The 12,986-nt window shown below is 43.1% G+C and overlaps 1 pseudogene; it reads left to right on the top strand.

Moving 5' to 3' along the window:
- Nucleotides 1–12,120, top strand: part of LOC101546717 (60S ribosomal protein L6-like) — a 40,589-nt pseudogene extending 28,469 nt beyond the window's left edge.
- Nucleotides 12,121–12,986: the final 866 nt, after the last annotated feature.

The following is a 12,986-nucleotide window of genomic DNA, read 5'->3' as shown; positions in this document are numbered from 1 at the left end:
GGTAAGCAACCTACCCACTGCACTCCCTCTCCAGTCTTTAATTACTATTAATTTACAGTCTAATTTAAGGGCAGGGGAAGAAATGTTTCTCATGCTTTTTTATTAATTCAAAATTGTTTGGGATATTTGGAGAGTTTTATTGCTGCATATAAAATTAAGAGTATTTGTCTTAACAAGTCAATATTCTCTAAACCTATAATGTTATTATAGTTGTAGCCAAAATTACATTCTCTGGCTCTGAACAGATAATAGCAATGCACCTATTCCTTCATTTGCATATAGGCATTGTCAAATGATTTACTTCGATCAATTAAATGTGGACATAAGTGATTTGTTAAAAAAAAAAAAGAGTATTTGTTTTATATCCCTAAAAACAGTCATGATAATTTTTATGGGGACTGCATTGAATCTGTATAGGAAAGGTCATTTAAACAATGTCAATTTTTTTCAATTCATGAAAAAAAAACCAAATTCCCATTTATTCTTCTATTTATTTGGGGGGCTAGAGAGATAGAACAGTTGATAGGGCACTTGCTTTGCATGCAGCTGACCATGATTAAATTCCCAGCCTCACATATGGCTCTTTGAGCACTGAGAGCACAAGCAGGGAGTAAGTCCTGATACCTCCAGATATGCCCCAAATCCCCCGCTCCAAATTTTTCTTTTAACAGCGATTTATTGTTTTCTTTGTATACATCTTTCACCTCTTTGATTAAGTTGATCCCTAGGTATTTGACTGTGGGAAGTGAGGTTGTAAATAAGATTAAAAATCATTTTCTTTCTCTTCTACCTCATCATTTGCGTATAGAAATGTGATGGGTGCACAGGGAGATAACACAGGGTTAAGGTGCTTGCTTTGCTTTGACGACCCCAGTTCACATCCCACATTCAGTTCCCCCAATCCGCCAGGGGTCACTCCTGAGCACAGAGCCAGCAACAGACCCTGAGCACCACCAGCTGTTGGCCCCACACACACCAAAAAAAAAGAAATGCACAGGATTTCTGCGTATTTACCTTGTAGCCTGCACCTTACTCTATAGGTTTACTGTTTCTAGTAATGTTTTGTGGCCTTTTCAGTGTTTTTCATGTCACGTTCTGTCATCTGTGACTAGTGATAGTTAGACTTCTTTACCACTTTGAATTCCTCTAATCTCTCTTTCTTGTGTGTCTGTTAGGGCAAGTACCCAATACTACATTGAATAATACTGTTGTGATGAGAATTGACATCCCTGTCTTATTTCTGATCTTAAAGGAAAAGTTTTTGGTTTTTCACTGTGGGGTAAAATGTTAGTTGTGTGTTGGTTCTATGAGGTCTTTACTATATTAAGGAAAGCTCCTATGAAGGCCGATGGAATAGAGAAGGGATCACTAAGAAAATGATGGCTGGAGGAATCAGTCGGGATGGGACACGTGTGCCGAAAGTAGATAATGGACTAAGCATGATGACCTCTCAGTTGTTTGTGTTGCAAGCCATAATGCCCAAAAGTAGAGAGAGAGAGAGTATGGGGAACATTATCTGCCATGGAGGCAGGGGGAGGGTGGGAAAGGGGGGGTATACCGGGGATATTGGTGGGTGAGAATGTCCACTGGTGGGGGGATCGGTGTTTGATCATTGTGTGATTGTAACCCAAACATGAAAGCTTGTAACTGTCTCATAGTGATTCAATAAAATTTTTTAAAAAGGAAAACTCCTATTATCCCAGTTTTATTGAGAGTTTTTGTCATAAGCGGATATTCAATCTATCAAATACTTTCTCTGCATCTATTGATATGATCATAAGATACTTTTTTTCTTGTATTGATGCATTGGACCACATCAGTTGACTTGTATGTACTGAACCATCCTTGTATCCTTGGGATAAATACTACTTGCCTTGGAACTAAAATTGTTTAATTACTGTACTGTGACCGAGGGCTACTGCAACAAATTAAGTGACTGAAAACAGAAATATCTCACAGTTCTAAGTGTGGGACATCTAAAAGTCCAAAATCAATGTATTCTTAGAGTTGCTTCTTTTGAAGTATTTATTGGGAGGCTTAGGGTGGGGGGGTGGGGGGGTGGAGAATCTGTCCACACCTCTTCCTTCTTTCTAGATGTCTGAAATGTATCCAATAAATACAATGTCCCGACTCTCTTCTCATTCGGCATTTCCCCATGTTACTATGCCCATATCCAGAAATTTCCTGGTTAATAAGAATCTCTGTCCTATCTGCAAAAGCCATGCCCTAAAACACCTCATCTAAACTTGATCTTCTGCAAATAGTCTTTCTTCCAAATAATATAATATTCACAAATTATGCCATTCAGGATGTCAACACATGTGAGGAGATGGCTGCAGTGTGTGTACACAATTGAACATGTTACAGTAAACGACCTGGTTCTGCCAACCGGGAGGCCAGAAGTTACCAGTAAGATTCTCAGCTCCTACTGACCCTGCAGGCCAAGCTGTTCAACTTGCACGGATACTGTCAGTGGGCTCCCCCTGCTGGACGAGTCAATAAGGCACTTAAACTGCTCATTCCTCCTGGTGTCTCTAAAGTATTACCAGCCAACGCGTCCTTTCTTGCTCAGTTCTTAGAATTAAAGTCATATTCTTCTCTCTCTCTCTCTCTCTCTCTCTCTCTCTCTCTCTCTCTCTCTCTCTCTCTCTCTCTCTCTCTCTCTCTCTCTCTCTCTCTCTCTGCCTTTTTTTTGGATAACGCCCAAAGATGCTCAGGGGTTACTCCTGGCTCATGAACTCAGGAATTACTCCTGCCGGTGCACGGGGTACCATATGGGATGCTGGGAATCGAACCCTGGTCAGCTGTGTGCAAGGCAAACGCCCTACCCGTTGTGCTATTGCTCCAGCCCCAAAGTCATATTCTTTTCATGTTGGAGGATTCTGTCCTTACCAAATAGGTCTCTGGAATAATATGGGTAAGACGGAAATGATCTATCTTGTTCTTTTTTAGCGGAATCTATGAAATCATTTGGGTCTTGTGGTGTTGAGTTTTGCCTGTAGGCAGATTTACCCCCTTGTCTTTCCTTCACTGTTGCTCTGACTGTGGTGCATGTGTGCCTGGCTGTGACACTCACACACTTCCTTGACATGCTCACTGGGGGTTGCACATCAGCTTCTGGTGCTCGCACATAATCCACACTCTTAATGGTCAGAGATGGCTTGTAGCCAGGTTATCACAGATGCAGAACTGCCAGACTCAAAGAGCAGGGCTGTCAGGAGCAAGGGAACAGATGCAACAGCACCAGGATTAAGCCTGAAGACGTCACCCCTGCCAGGAAGGTGCCCCAGGTCATAATAATAGGCATAGGGGCCTATTATAGGGACTCAGTTACAGGATTTTGAAGATTTTTTTTTTATTCAATGTAACTGACCATTCATCTGTTTTTAGTAATACCAGCATATACTTTCTTAAGACCCTTTTATAATTTTTTAAATATCTACTATATATTGGCTATATCCTCTTTTTTTGTACCTCCTCTTTGTTTACTTTATCTATGTGCTTGCTTGTTTGGGGGCTACACCCCATAGTGCTCAGGGCTAACTTCTAGCTTTGCTCTCAAGGTCACTCCTGGTGGGGTCTGGGGGCTCATATGTGGTCCTGGGGACCAAACCCAGGTCAACTGCATGGGAGGCAAGCATCCAACCTGCTGTATATCATGCCAACTCCACTAAGAAATAATTTGAAATGAAAATATACATATGCATAAAAAATTGATTGAAGGGCAAAAATGATACAGGAGTTAGGGTTCCTGCCTTGTGTGTGACTGAGCCTCTGGAACCAAGTAGTCCCCCAGTCCAGCTACCTCTATGGTGTAGTTCTGGAGGACCCCGCTCCCCACTGGGGTAGCCTCAGGAATCCCCAGAGCTATATCCTTGGATTTTTGCTTTGAATGGCTGGCCTGGCTACTAAAAAATCACCAAGGGGGGGTCTCTACATTGCTTGGGTGTCCACCACAAATTGAAATTTCATTTATAAGCATAACAAAATTGGAAATAGCTAAGATATCCAATTATGAAGAAAGTTTCAATAAAATGGATGTATATATAAAATATATTCTAGTAAATGATTTTAAATGTTTACAAAGAACAGCAAGAACTAGAGAAAATTTTTTCAAGTATCTAGCATGATTTGATTAACATTACCAAGACCATTGTATCCCCATGACCAATTTATTTTATAACTTGTACATTTGTATCCATGAACTCCCTTCAACTATTTTCCCCACTTCCTCATTTCCCAGCCTAAGCAATCACCATCTGTTCTCCATAATTTGGATGTTTCTATTTTTTTTGTTTGTTTGTTTGTTAGATTCTTCAAGTAGGGGAGATCATGCAGTATTTTTTCTTTTTTTTTTTTCTTGGTTTTTGGACAACATGTGGCAGTGTTCAGGGTGTATTTCCTGCTTTGGGCTCAGGAATCACTCCTGGCAGGACTCTGGGGACCATGTGGGGTGCTGGGAATTGAACCCAGATTGGCTGCATACAAAGAAAGTGCCCTATCCACTGTGCTATCACCCCAGTCCCAGAAGTTAGAAAACACATCAAAGTCCTGGTTGGAGGGGTTGGAGGGCTCATACTGGACACAAGACACTTGTGTTGCATGTGACAGATTCTGATTCAACTTCTGGCATCATATATGGTCCCCTGAAAACAGCCACAAGTTAATAGGAGTAAATCCTCAACACCACCAGGTGTGGTCCCCAAAACTACAACAAATTCTGATTTGAAGGTCCTCAGGACAATAATTGTTGGCAAACACAGGTCCTCTCTCTCTTTCTCTCTCTCTCTCTCTCCTTTTTTTTTAACTTTTTGGGTCACATCTGGTGATGCTTAGGGGTTATTCTTGACTCTGTACTCAAATATTACTCCTGGAAGTGCTCAGGGAATCATATGGGATGCCAGGGATCAAACTCAGATCAGCCATGTGCAAGGCAAATGCCCTTCCCACTGTACTATCACTTCGGCCCCCAGACTCTCTTTAAGAACTGGTAAAAATTTCCAGCTACAGGAGTTGGAGGGAATGCAGTCATGGTATTATGGGGAGCGGAAAGATGCTAATGAGAGCATATATGATAAAATGAAGGGACTCAATGCCTGATGGACATCCATCCAGCAAACCAAAGTCAGGAGGATAGCTGGACTGGGGTTTAGTCAATGAAAACAAGGCATGGCCACTACTGGAAGCCAGCCAATCCAGAGAAGACTCTGGCACCTCAAATAAAGTATCTGGGTCAGCTGATGACAGTTCTGAAACCCCTGATAAAAACGAAGAGTTCAGCAGACTTGGAATCCAGCAGGAGGAGTCAGACTATTGGCATCTCTGCTCTCCTCTTCAATGTATCCTTGCTCACAGGCAATGGACTCTAACATCCAAGGACCATTCCAGTGTGAAGTTTGATCCTCTCTCCCCTCCAACCCAAGTCTCCAGTCTTCTGAGCTTAGAAGCTCTGTTTGCTCCTTAATTGACCTTTGGGTCATTTGCACTTTGACACTAAGTATAGACTGACTCTGACTTGGAAGCTCTGTGAATCAGATCCTGCATGATATACCTTGTAAGATGAATTAGATCTTGTATGGATTGATTCTATGGTATGATACAATAAGCCCTATTGAAAGGTATGTTGTAATCATGTAGAAACCTGCATCTAGCAGATTGCTTGCTATAGATGCCGGGTAATCTAGTTGATCTAATCTGTCACTTTAAATCATGCAAGGTGGAGGTGGCAGGAGAGGGTGGGGGGATCTATTCAGGCTCTGGGTAGGGAAGTAATCAGACATATAAGGAAGCATGGGGCAGATAACTTCCTCTTTACTCCCATGCCTGTGCCCTGGACAAACAATAAGAAAAGCAGCAGTTCTCACACACATGTGCATGGACAAAGGACAAAGGAGAACCAGCAAGACAAACAACAGAAAGTGAGAACAAGGAAAGCGAGGCCACAAAATGCCAACAACAGACCAGCGGCCACCAAAACACTGGACAGTATAGAACCAGACCAGTGAGATTGCTGTAGGATAACCCACAGGGGGCAGGACATGAGACATCATTTAGGGGGAAGTAGAGGTACCTAGATTCTGGACCTGAGGCAATGAGGGACCCCAAACTACCAACTCACGCTGTAAAATTAAAAACTATAATTGGGCTGGCTAGACAGTACAAGGGGAAAGGAAAGGCGCTTGCCTTGTATTTGGTCAACCTTCGTTGGATCCCCAAAACCACAGTTGGTTCCCTGAGCACTGTTGGGAGTAATCTCTGAGCAGAAAGCCTGAACACTGCTGGGTGTGACCCCCCCAAAAAATGGCAACCATGCCCCCAAACTATAATACCAAAATATCCTGGGAATGGGCACTAATTTTCTACAAAGTTTTCTGAAGGACTCACTCAGAAACTAGCTGAATTCACTAGATTAATGGTTCCCAGAATTCCCTTACCCGGATTTTCTTCTAGCCCTGGAGAAAGGACAAGATACTCCAAGTACCTTACAGCAAATAAGCCCAGGTCCATACACATGCAAGGCATATGCTTCACCACTTGAACCACATCCTTTGCCCGCTTCAATGCCGTGGTTCTGCACCTCCCAGCACTGTTGATGTTAGGCCCACTCGTATAACCAACCCACTCCTCTGACCAATAGACCCTGCCCTCTGGGCAAAGCCCTGTCTGCCTTGGGCTCAAGACAGGACTCCAGATTTGATTTGAGATGTTTTGTTCTTTTTAATGCCTTGTTAAAACTCTGCTTTTGTAGTGCTGAAAGTAAACTATAAACCGAATGATGGCCACTCAATACCTCTATTGCAAACCACAACACCCAAAAGGAGAGAGAGAGTAAAAGGGAATGCACCTGCCACAGAGGCGGGGTGGAGTGGGGGTGGGAGGGTGGGAGGGATACTGGGATCATCGGTAGTGGAGAATGGGCACTGGTGGAGGGTTGGGTACTTGATCATTGTATGACTTAAACATAAGCACGAAAGTTTGTAAGTCTGTAACTGTACCTCAAGGTGATTCGTTAAAAATAAATAAATAAAGTTACCCAAGAAATTAAAAAACAAAACAAAAAAACCCTCCGCTTCTGTTCTTCTTCCCAGGTCCAAAGGCAATCTCTCTAGGCAAGGCTCCTGGGCTCAGCGAACAGGGTCACCCTCTTCTCTGGTCCTCTCCACCTTCTCCTCCCTTCTAATCTTGAGCCTCAGTTTGGTGGATGTTCATCATTTTCTGGGTGGCACCATAATTTGTATGACCTTGTAGCTCTCGGTGCTTCTGGTGCCTTCCAGAATTCTGGATCTGTCCCCACTACACGATAAAGAGATTAATCCCTCTCTGGGTATTATAGGGGGGGAAGAATTCAGTTCTTAGGAATAGGTGACTCTGTTCTCTGCAGTTGCTCCTAGGACTTCCATTGGAAAGATGTCTCTTCTTCTACAGCTTCAGGAAAAGGGGCAAAAAGGTCTCTCGTTAATATGCAGCCCCTGCTGTCAGCCTTCCTCTTCTAGGTTTGAAAGTTCTTTTACTTTTTCAAGCTCCAACACAACACAGGCTGTACTTTTTTTATCATACTGTTAAAAATTGTTTCATTTATTTTTAATATACTTGATATAATTACAGTGTATTAACAGAACTGATATGGCTCTGTAAGCATCCCAGCTGACATTAAATATAGACGAAGTTTGGGACTGAGAGAAACTCATTTCCTTGTGATTTTCACATGAGATATTCATAAGTGCTCTGATAATAATATCAGTATATGTTTACCCATAATGTTGTTTCCTCCCAAAAGGAATCCTTTAAACACAATTCTAGTTCATAGCAATTTCACAATGTGGTATATAATCATTCTATGAGAATTAAAGAAATAGCTTCTATTTAATGAGAATTTACTACATACCATGATCTAGGCTAAGCATATTATAGACATTGGTTCATTCATTCCTTCAACAAACAGCTCTAAGAGGCTGGTGTGATAGTGATAATTTCCATGTACGAATTGAAGCTCAAGGGGGCAAATAATTTGATAAGAGTCCAGAGTTAAGTCACAGTGGAGTTTGTCTCCTAAGATCAGACCTTAACTCTAAAGTTACATTAGTGCCCCAAATGAGCGAAAGATGAGAGAGAGAGAGAGAGAGAGAGAGAGAGAGAGAGAGAGAGAGAGATGTAGTTTAAAAGGCTAGAAAGTTTTGCTTTGCATATTGGAGGCCCGGAGTTTGATCCCTAGCACTTCATGGTCCACAAAGCACCTCCAGCAATGAGTCAGGAGTAACTCTTATTTATTTTTTCCTTTTTGGCTCACACCTGGCAATGCACAGGAGTTACTCCTGGATCTGTGCTCAGGAATTACTCCTGGAAGTGCTCAGGGGACTATATGGGACGCTGGGGATCAAACCCGGGTCAGCCGCGTACAAGGCAAACGCTCTACCCGCTGTGCTATTGCTTCAGCCCCCGAGTCAGGAGTAACTCTTGAGCATCATTGGATGTAGTTTCAAAATTGATGAGAGAAAAGAGGGAGAGAGAGAAAAAATATATCTTGTGTAAAGTTCTTTTCACTCTCAGTACCTCTGACCCAATCAGACCCCTCCATATAGAGACTTCACTACAAATAAAATGCCATGATTGCAAGGGACTCAGAACGCTCCATTTATTTGAAAATAGAAGGGATACATTCTCACCCTCTTTTATGTATTCTAGAAAGGTCATGTCTTTTATTCTTTCCTGAAATAACTTCCTTTATTTGTGCCCTGGGACTTCAGACCAAAAATATACTCAGATAGAAAGGTATAGGCAATCTTTAATAGATGAAAAGTGTGGCAGTTTTCTACTGTGCTATTTTTTGGCTGTGACGTTGCAGGAATGAAAAATAGGTAGGCAGAGGCCACAAGATGTCTTAACAGGTTAGAGTTCTGCCTTGCGTACAAGAAATATTGGTTCAAACCCCAGATTCCTTCAGCACTACCAGAGACAACCTCCAAGCACCACGCCAGTAGTCACCTCTGAAGATCACCAGGAGTGGCACCCAAACAAATAAACACAGTGTGTTGGGTTTTTCTTGTTGTGATAATGCAGCTCACATTCATAGGTTTACCAGGTCACAAAATATTTTTCTCGAGACGTTGTACTAATTATCAGATCTTTCATAATTTTGACTACAAAAATGTGGCCCGTGAGAAAAAAACAACAAATGAGTTAGAATTAAATCCAGGGGTTGGAGCGACAGTACAGTGGGGAGGGCATTTGCCTTGCATGTGGCTGACCCAGTTTCAATTCCCAGCATCCCATATGGTTCCCCTTGCACCCCGTATGGCCCTTGCACCGCCAGAAGTAATTCCTGAGTGCAAAGCCAGGAGTAACCCCTGTGCATTGTCGGATGTGACCACCCCCCACCACACCCCCCCAAAAAAAGAAGAATTAAATCCAAATGCTGTGTTTCTGGTCTGGTGTCCAGGAAAATGAATTACGTTTTTCCATCTTCTAGTTTAAAAAAAATTAGTCCCATAGCCATGCCACTGGACTCCACGCCAAGCTGTTCCACACGAGACGCCCCTAGGGGGGACAGGTGAGAGCCCTTTCCACCCCAAGGGACTCAGCTCTGGGAGCCAAACACCTCTAGACCTCTAGAACCCAACTTCCACCATGCTCAAGACCAACCCCCACATGCTCAGGCTGAGCCTCACATATGAGTAAACATACTTCTGGGCCACGCGGCCGCATTTGCGGCCACACAACACACCATAAGATGCTCCCTACCCATTCTCCATAATTACCACACCACATTTGTTGGGGTTCAGATAGCAGGCAACAAATCATAGAGGGAAATATGTATATATATGCATATATACATAATTTCAGATATATACCAAAGCTCACATCACCCAAACTTTAACAACATGTTAATGATATCCTATAGAATGTCTTAATGGCTCCTGCCAAAATAGAACAATCTTCACACTGTTTCCTCTATGAAAACTTTTTTGTAAGCATGTTCCGCAGTTCTTCATATCAGACAATACAAAATATATTATTTCAGTTGTGTTTTGGGACAGGGATTGGGGCTTGGGATGGAAACATCCTGGATTTGGTGGTGGGAAGGTGTAATGGTGATGAGATTGGTTTTTGAATATTAAATGTAATCATATATTGTGAACTAATGTATAAAATAAAAAATATTTTGAAAAATTAGTATTTGGTGTCTGACCTTCTCAGAGTGGTATAAGGCAAACCACTAAAGATTTCACTGTAAAGAATTATATGCAGCATTAGTGACCGACCTGGGGTGAGTCACTGTAGTGGTAAGAGCAACCAATCACAGCCATATGGCAACTATGTTTATTTTAATTTCAGATGTACTATATTTATTACAAGGAAATGGTGCTATTAAGCCTACAAAGCCAGAACCCAGCACATTCATTTCACCACTCAGCCAGTTTTTGGGAGAGAAGTAAATGCAGAGGAGGGCCAGAAAGCCTCATTGTTCCTAAACTGATGGAGTCTCTTTCATCCCTTTCCTAGACTACCAGTTCACTATTGTCCTGAAAACTGTGACCTATAGTCTGTATTGTCTGCCCTTGGTGCGGTTTGGGGAGCACTTAGCACTGCACACTACATTCACAAAACTTTTCTTTGATAACATTAGGGCTTTCTGGAATTTCCCAAATACCCCCTCTCCCCGAAGTTATAGGTTTAAAGCCTTTTTACTGTGCGCCAGGATTTCCTTAATTAATTTCATTGAGGGCCAGAGAGATAGTACAGGGATAAAGGCATTTGCCTTGCATGTACAGACCCCAAATTGAACCTCTGCCATCGTATATGGTCCCCAAAGCATCTCCAGGGATCAATTGAGTCAGGAATAGTGGTACTGAGCACCTCTGGGTAGCACTGTAGCACTGTCGTCCTGTTGCTCATCGATTTGCTAGAGCAGGCACCAATAACGTCTCCATTGTGAGACTTGTTGTTACTGTTTTTGGCATTTCAAATATGCCATGGGTAGCTTGCCAGGCTCTGCCGCGTGGGCGGGATACTCTCAGTAGTTTGCTGGGCTCTCTGAGAGGCACGGAGAAATCGAACCTAGGTCGGCTATGTGCAAGGCAAACGCCCTACCCACTGTGCTATCAGTCCAGTCCTGTCACCTCTCTAGTGATCTGAATCTGGAGTGATAGCACAGCAGGTAGGGTGTTTGCCTTGCACGCGGCCAACCCAACCTGGGTTCAATTCCCAGCATCCCATATGGTCCCCCAAGCACCACCAGGAGTGATTCCTGAGTGCATGAGCCAGGAGGTAACCCCTGTGCATCGCTGGGTGTGACCCAAAAAGCAAAAATAAATAAATAATTTTAAAAATAAAATAAAATAAAAAGACTGTTGGTCCAGATGGCAAGGTTAAGAAGAACCGTAACCCCAAGGCTAAGATGACGAAGAAGGGGAAGCCCCCACTGCAGCCACAACCCGGTCCTTGTCCGAGGGATTGGCCGATACTCCCGGACTGCTATGTACTCCAGGAAGGCCCTGTACAAGAGGAAGTACTCCACTGCCAAGTCCACTGTAGCAAGGGTTCTTAACAATAAAGAACAAGAACAATAAAGAACATCTTGCCGTGCAAGATGCCTAGGCACTACCTTACCGAGGACGTGCCCCAGAAGCTGGGGAGCATGGGCAAGAAGCCCTGCAATCAGCACGTGCGGAGACTGCGCGCCTGCATCACTCCGGGAACGGTCCTGATCATCCTCACCGGGCGCCAACAGAGGCCAGAGGGTGGTTTTCCTGAAGCAGCTGGTCAGTGGCTTACTACTTGTCACTGGGCCTCTGGGCCTCAATTGCGTCCCCCTGCGTGGAGCACACCAGACATTCGTCATCGCCACCTCCACCCAAGTTGATCTCAGTGGTGTGAAAAAATTCCAAAACATCTCACTGATGCTTACTTCAAAAACAAGAAGCTGCGAAGCCCAGCACCAGGAAGGTGAGACCTTCGACACAGAAAGAGAAATACGAGCTCACAGAGCAGCGCAAGGCTGATCAGAAGACAGTGGGCTCACAAATTCTGCCCAAGGTCAAAGCTGTTCCTCAACTCCAGGGCTACCTGCGCTCTGTGTTTGCACTCTCCATCGGAGTCTCTCCTCACAGATTGGTGTCCTAGCTTTCTTATAAGCACCTCATTGAATCACGGATCCATTTTCAAATAAATAAATAAATAAAAGTTACATGAATGTTCTCTATTTCTTATTCTTTATCTTTATTGTTAAGAATTGGAACTGAGGGGGTTGGGTGAGGAGGACCATGGGACACGGGTGGAGTATTGGTATAGTAGCACCGTAACTAAAACGTAATGACTTCAGGGATGAAAGAAAGTGGGCACTTGCCTTGCATGTGGCCAATCCTGGTCCAATCCCTGACACTGCTGATGGTCCATTGAGTCCAGCCAAGTATGATCCCTGAGCAGAGTCAAAAATAAGCCCTGAGTACCACTGGTGAGACCCCAAAACAAAATGAAACAGAACAACAGAACAATGATTTCAATACTGTTGTCAACTATTATATCCGATGAAAAATAGAAATAGTATAACACTTTCAGCCGGTCAAATCTACATTCCTCCTACAAAAGGAAAACAAAATTTCGCAGAGTAAAATATTGATGGACACAGAGTTGACCTGTACTGGAGTAATTTTGGTATAGTTGCTGTGATTTTCACACTACTATTTCACAATAGAATTTATCTGTGCTTTTAATTGTTTTTACCTATTTGACCTGGCAAAAATAGTGTTAGTGTCCTACCACTTGGTATCAAACTTACATATATAAGTTTATATATATATGTGTGTGTGTGTGTGTGTGTGTGTGTGTGTGTATAGGCTTTTAGATCACACCCGGCGATGCACAGGGGTTACTCCTGGCTTTGCACTCAGAAATTACTCCTGGCGGTGCTCAGGAAACCATATGGGATGCTGGGAATCGAACCCAGGTCGGCCGAGTGCAGAACAAATGCCCTACCCGCTGTGCTATCG

This window comes from Sorex araneus, chromosome 4, assembly GCF_027595985.1.
Source record: "Sorex araneus isolate mSorAra2 chromosome 4, mSorAra2.pri, whole genome shotgun sequence".
Taxonomy (NCBI): Eukaryota; Metazoa; Chordata; class Mammalia; order Eulipotyphla; family Soricidae; genus Sorex; species Sorex araneus.
Note: the sequence above shows the minus strand (reverse complement) of the source record. Positions and strands in the feature narration are given on the sequence as shown.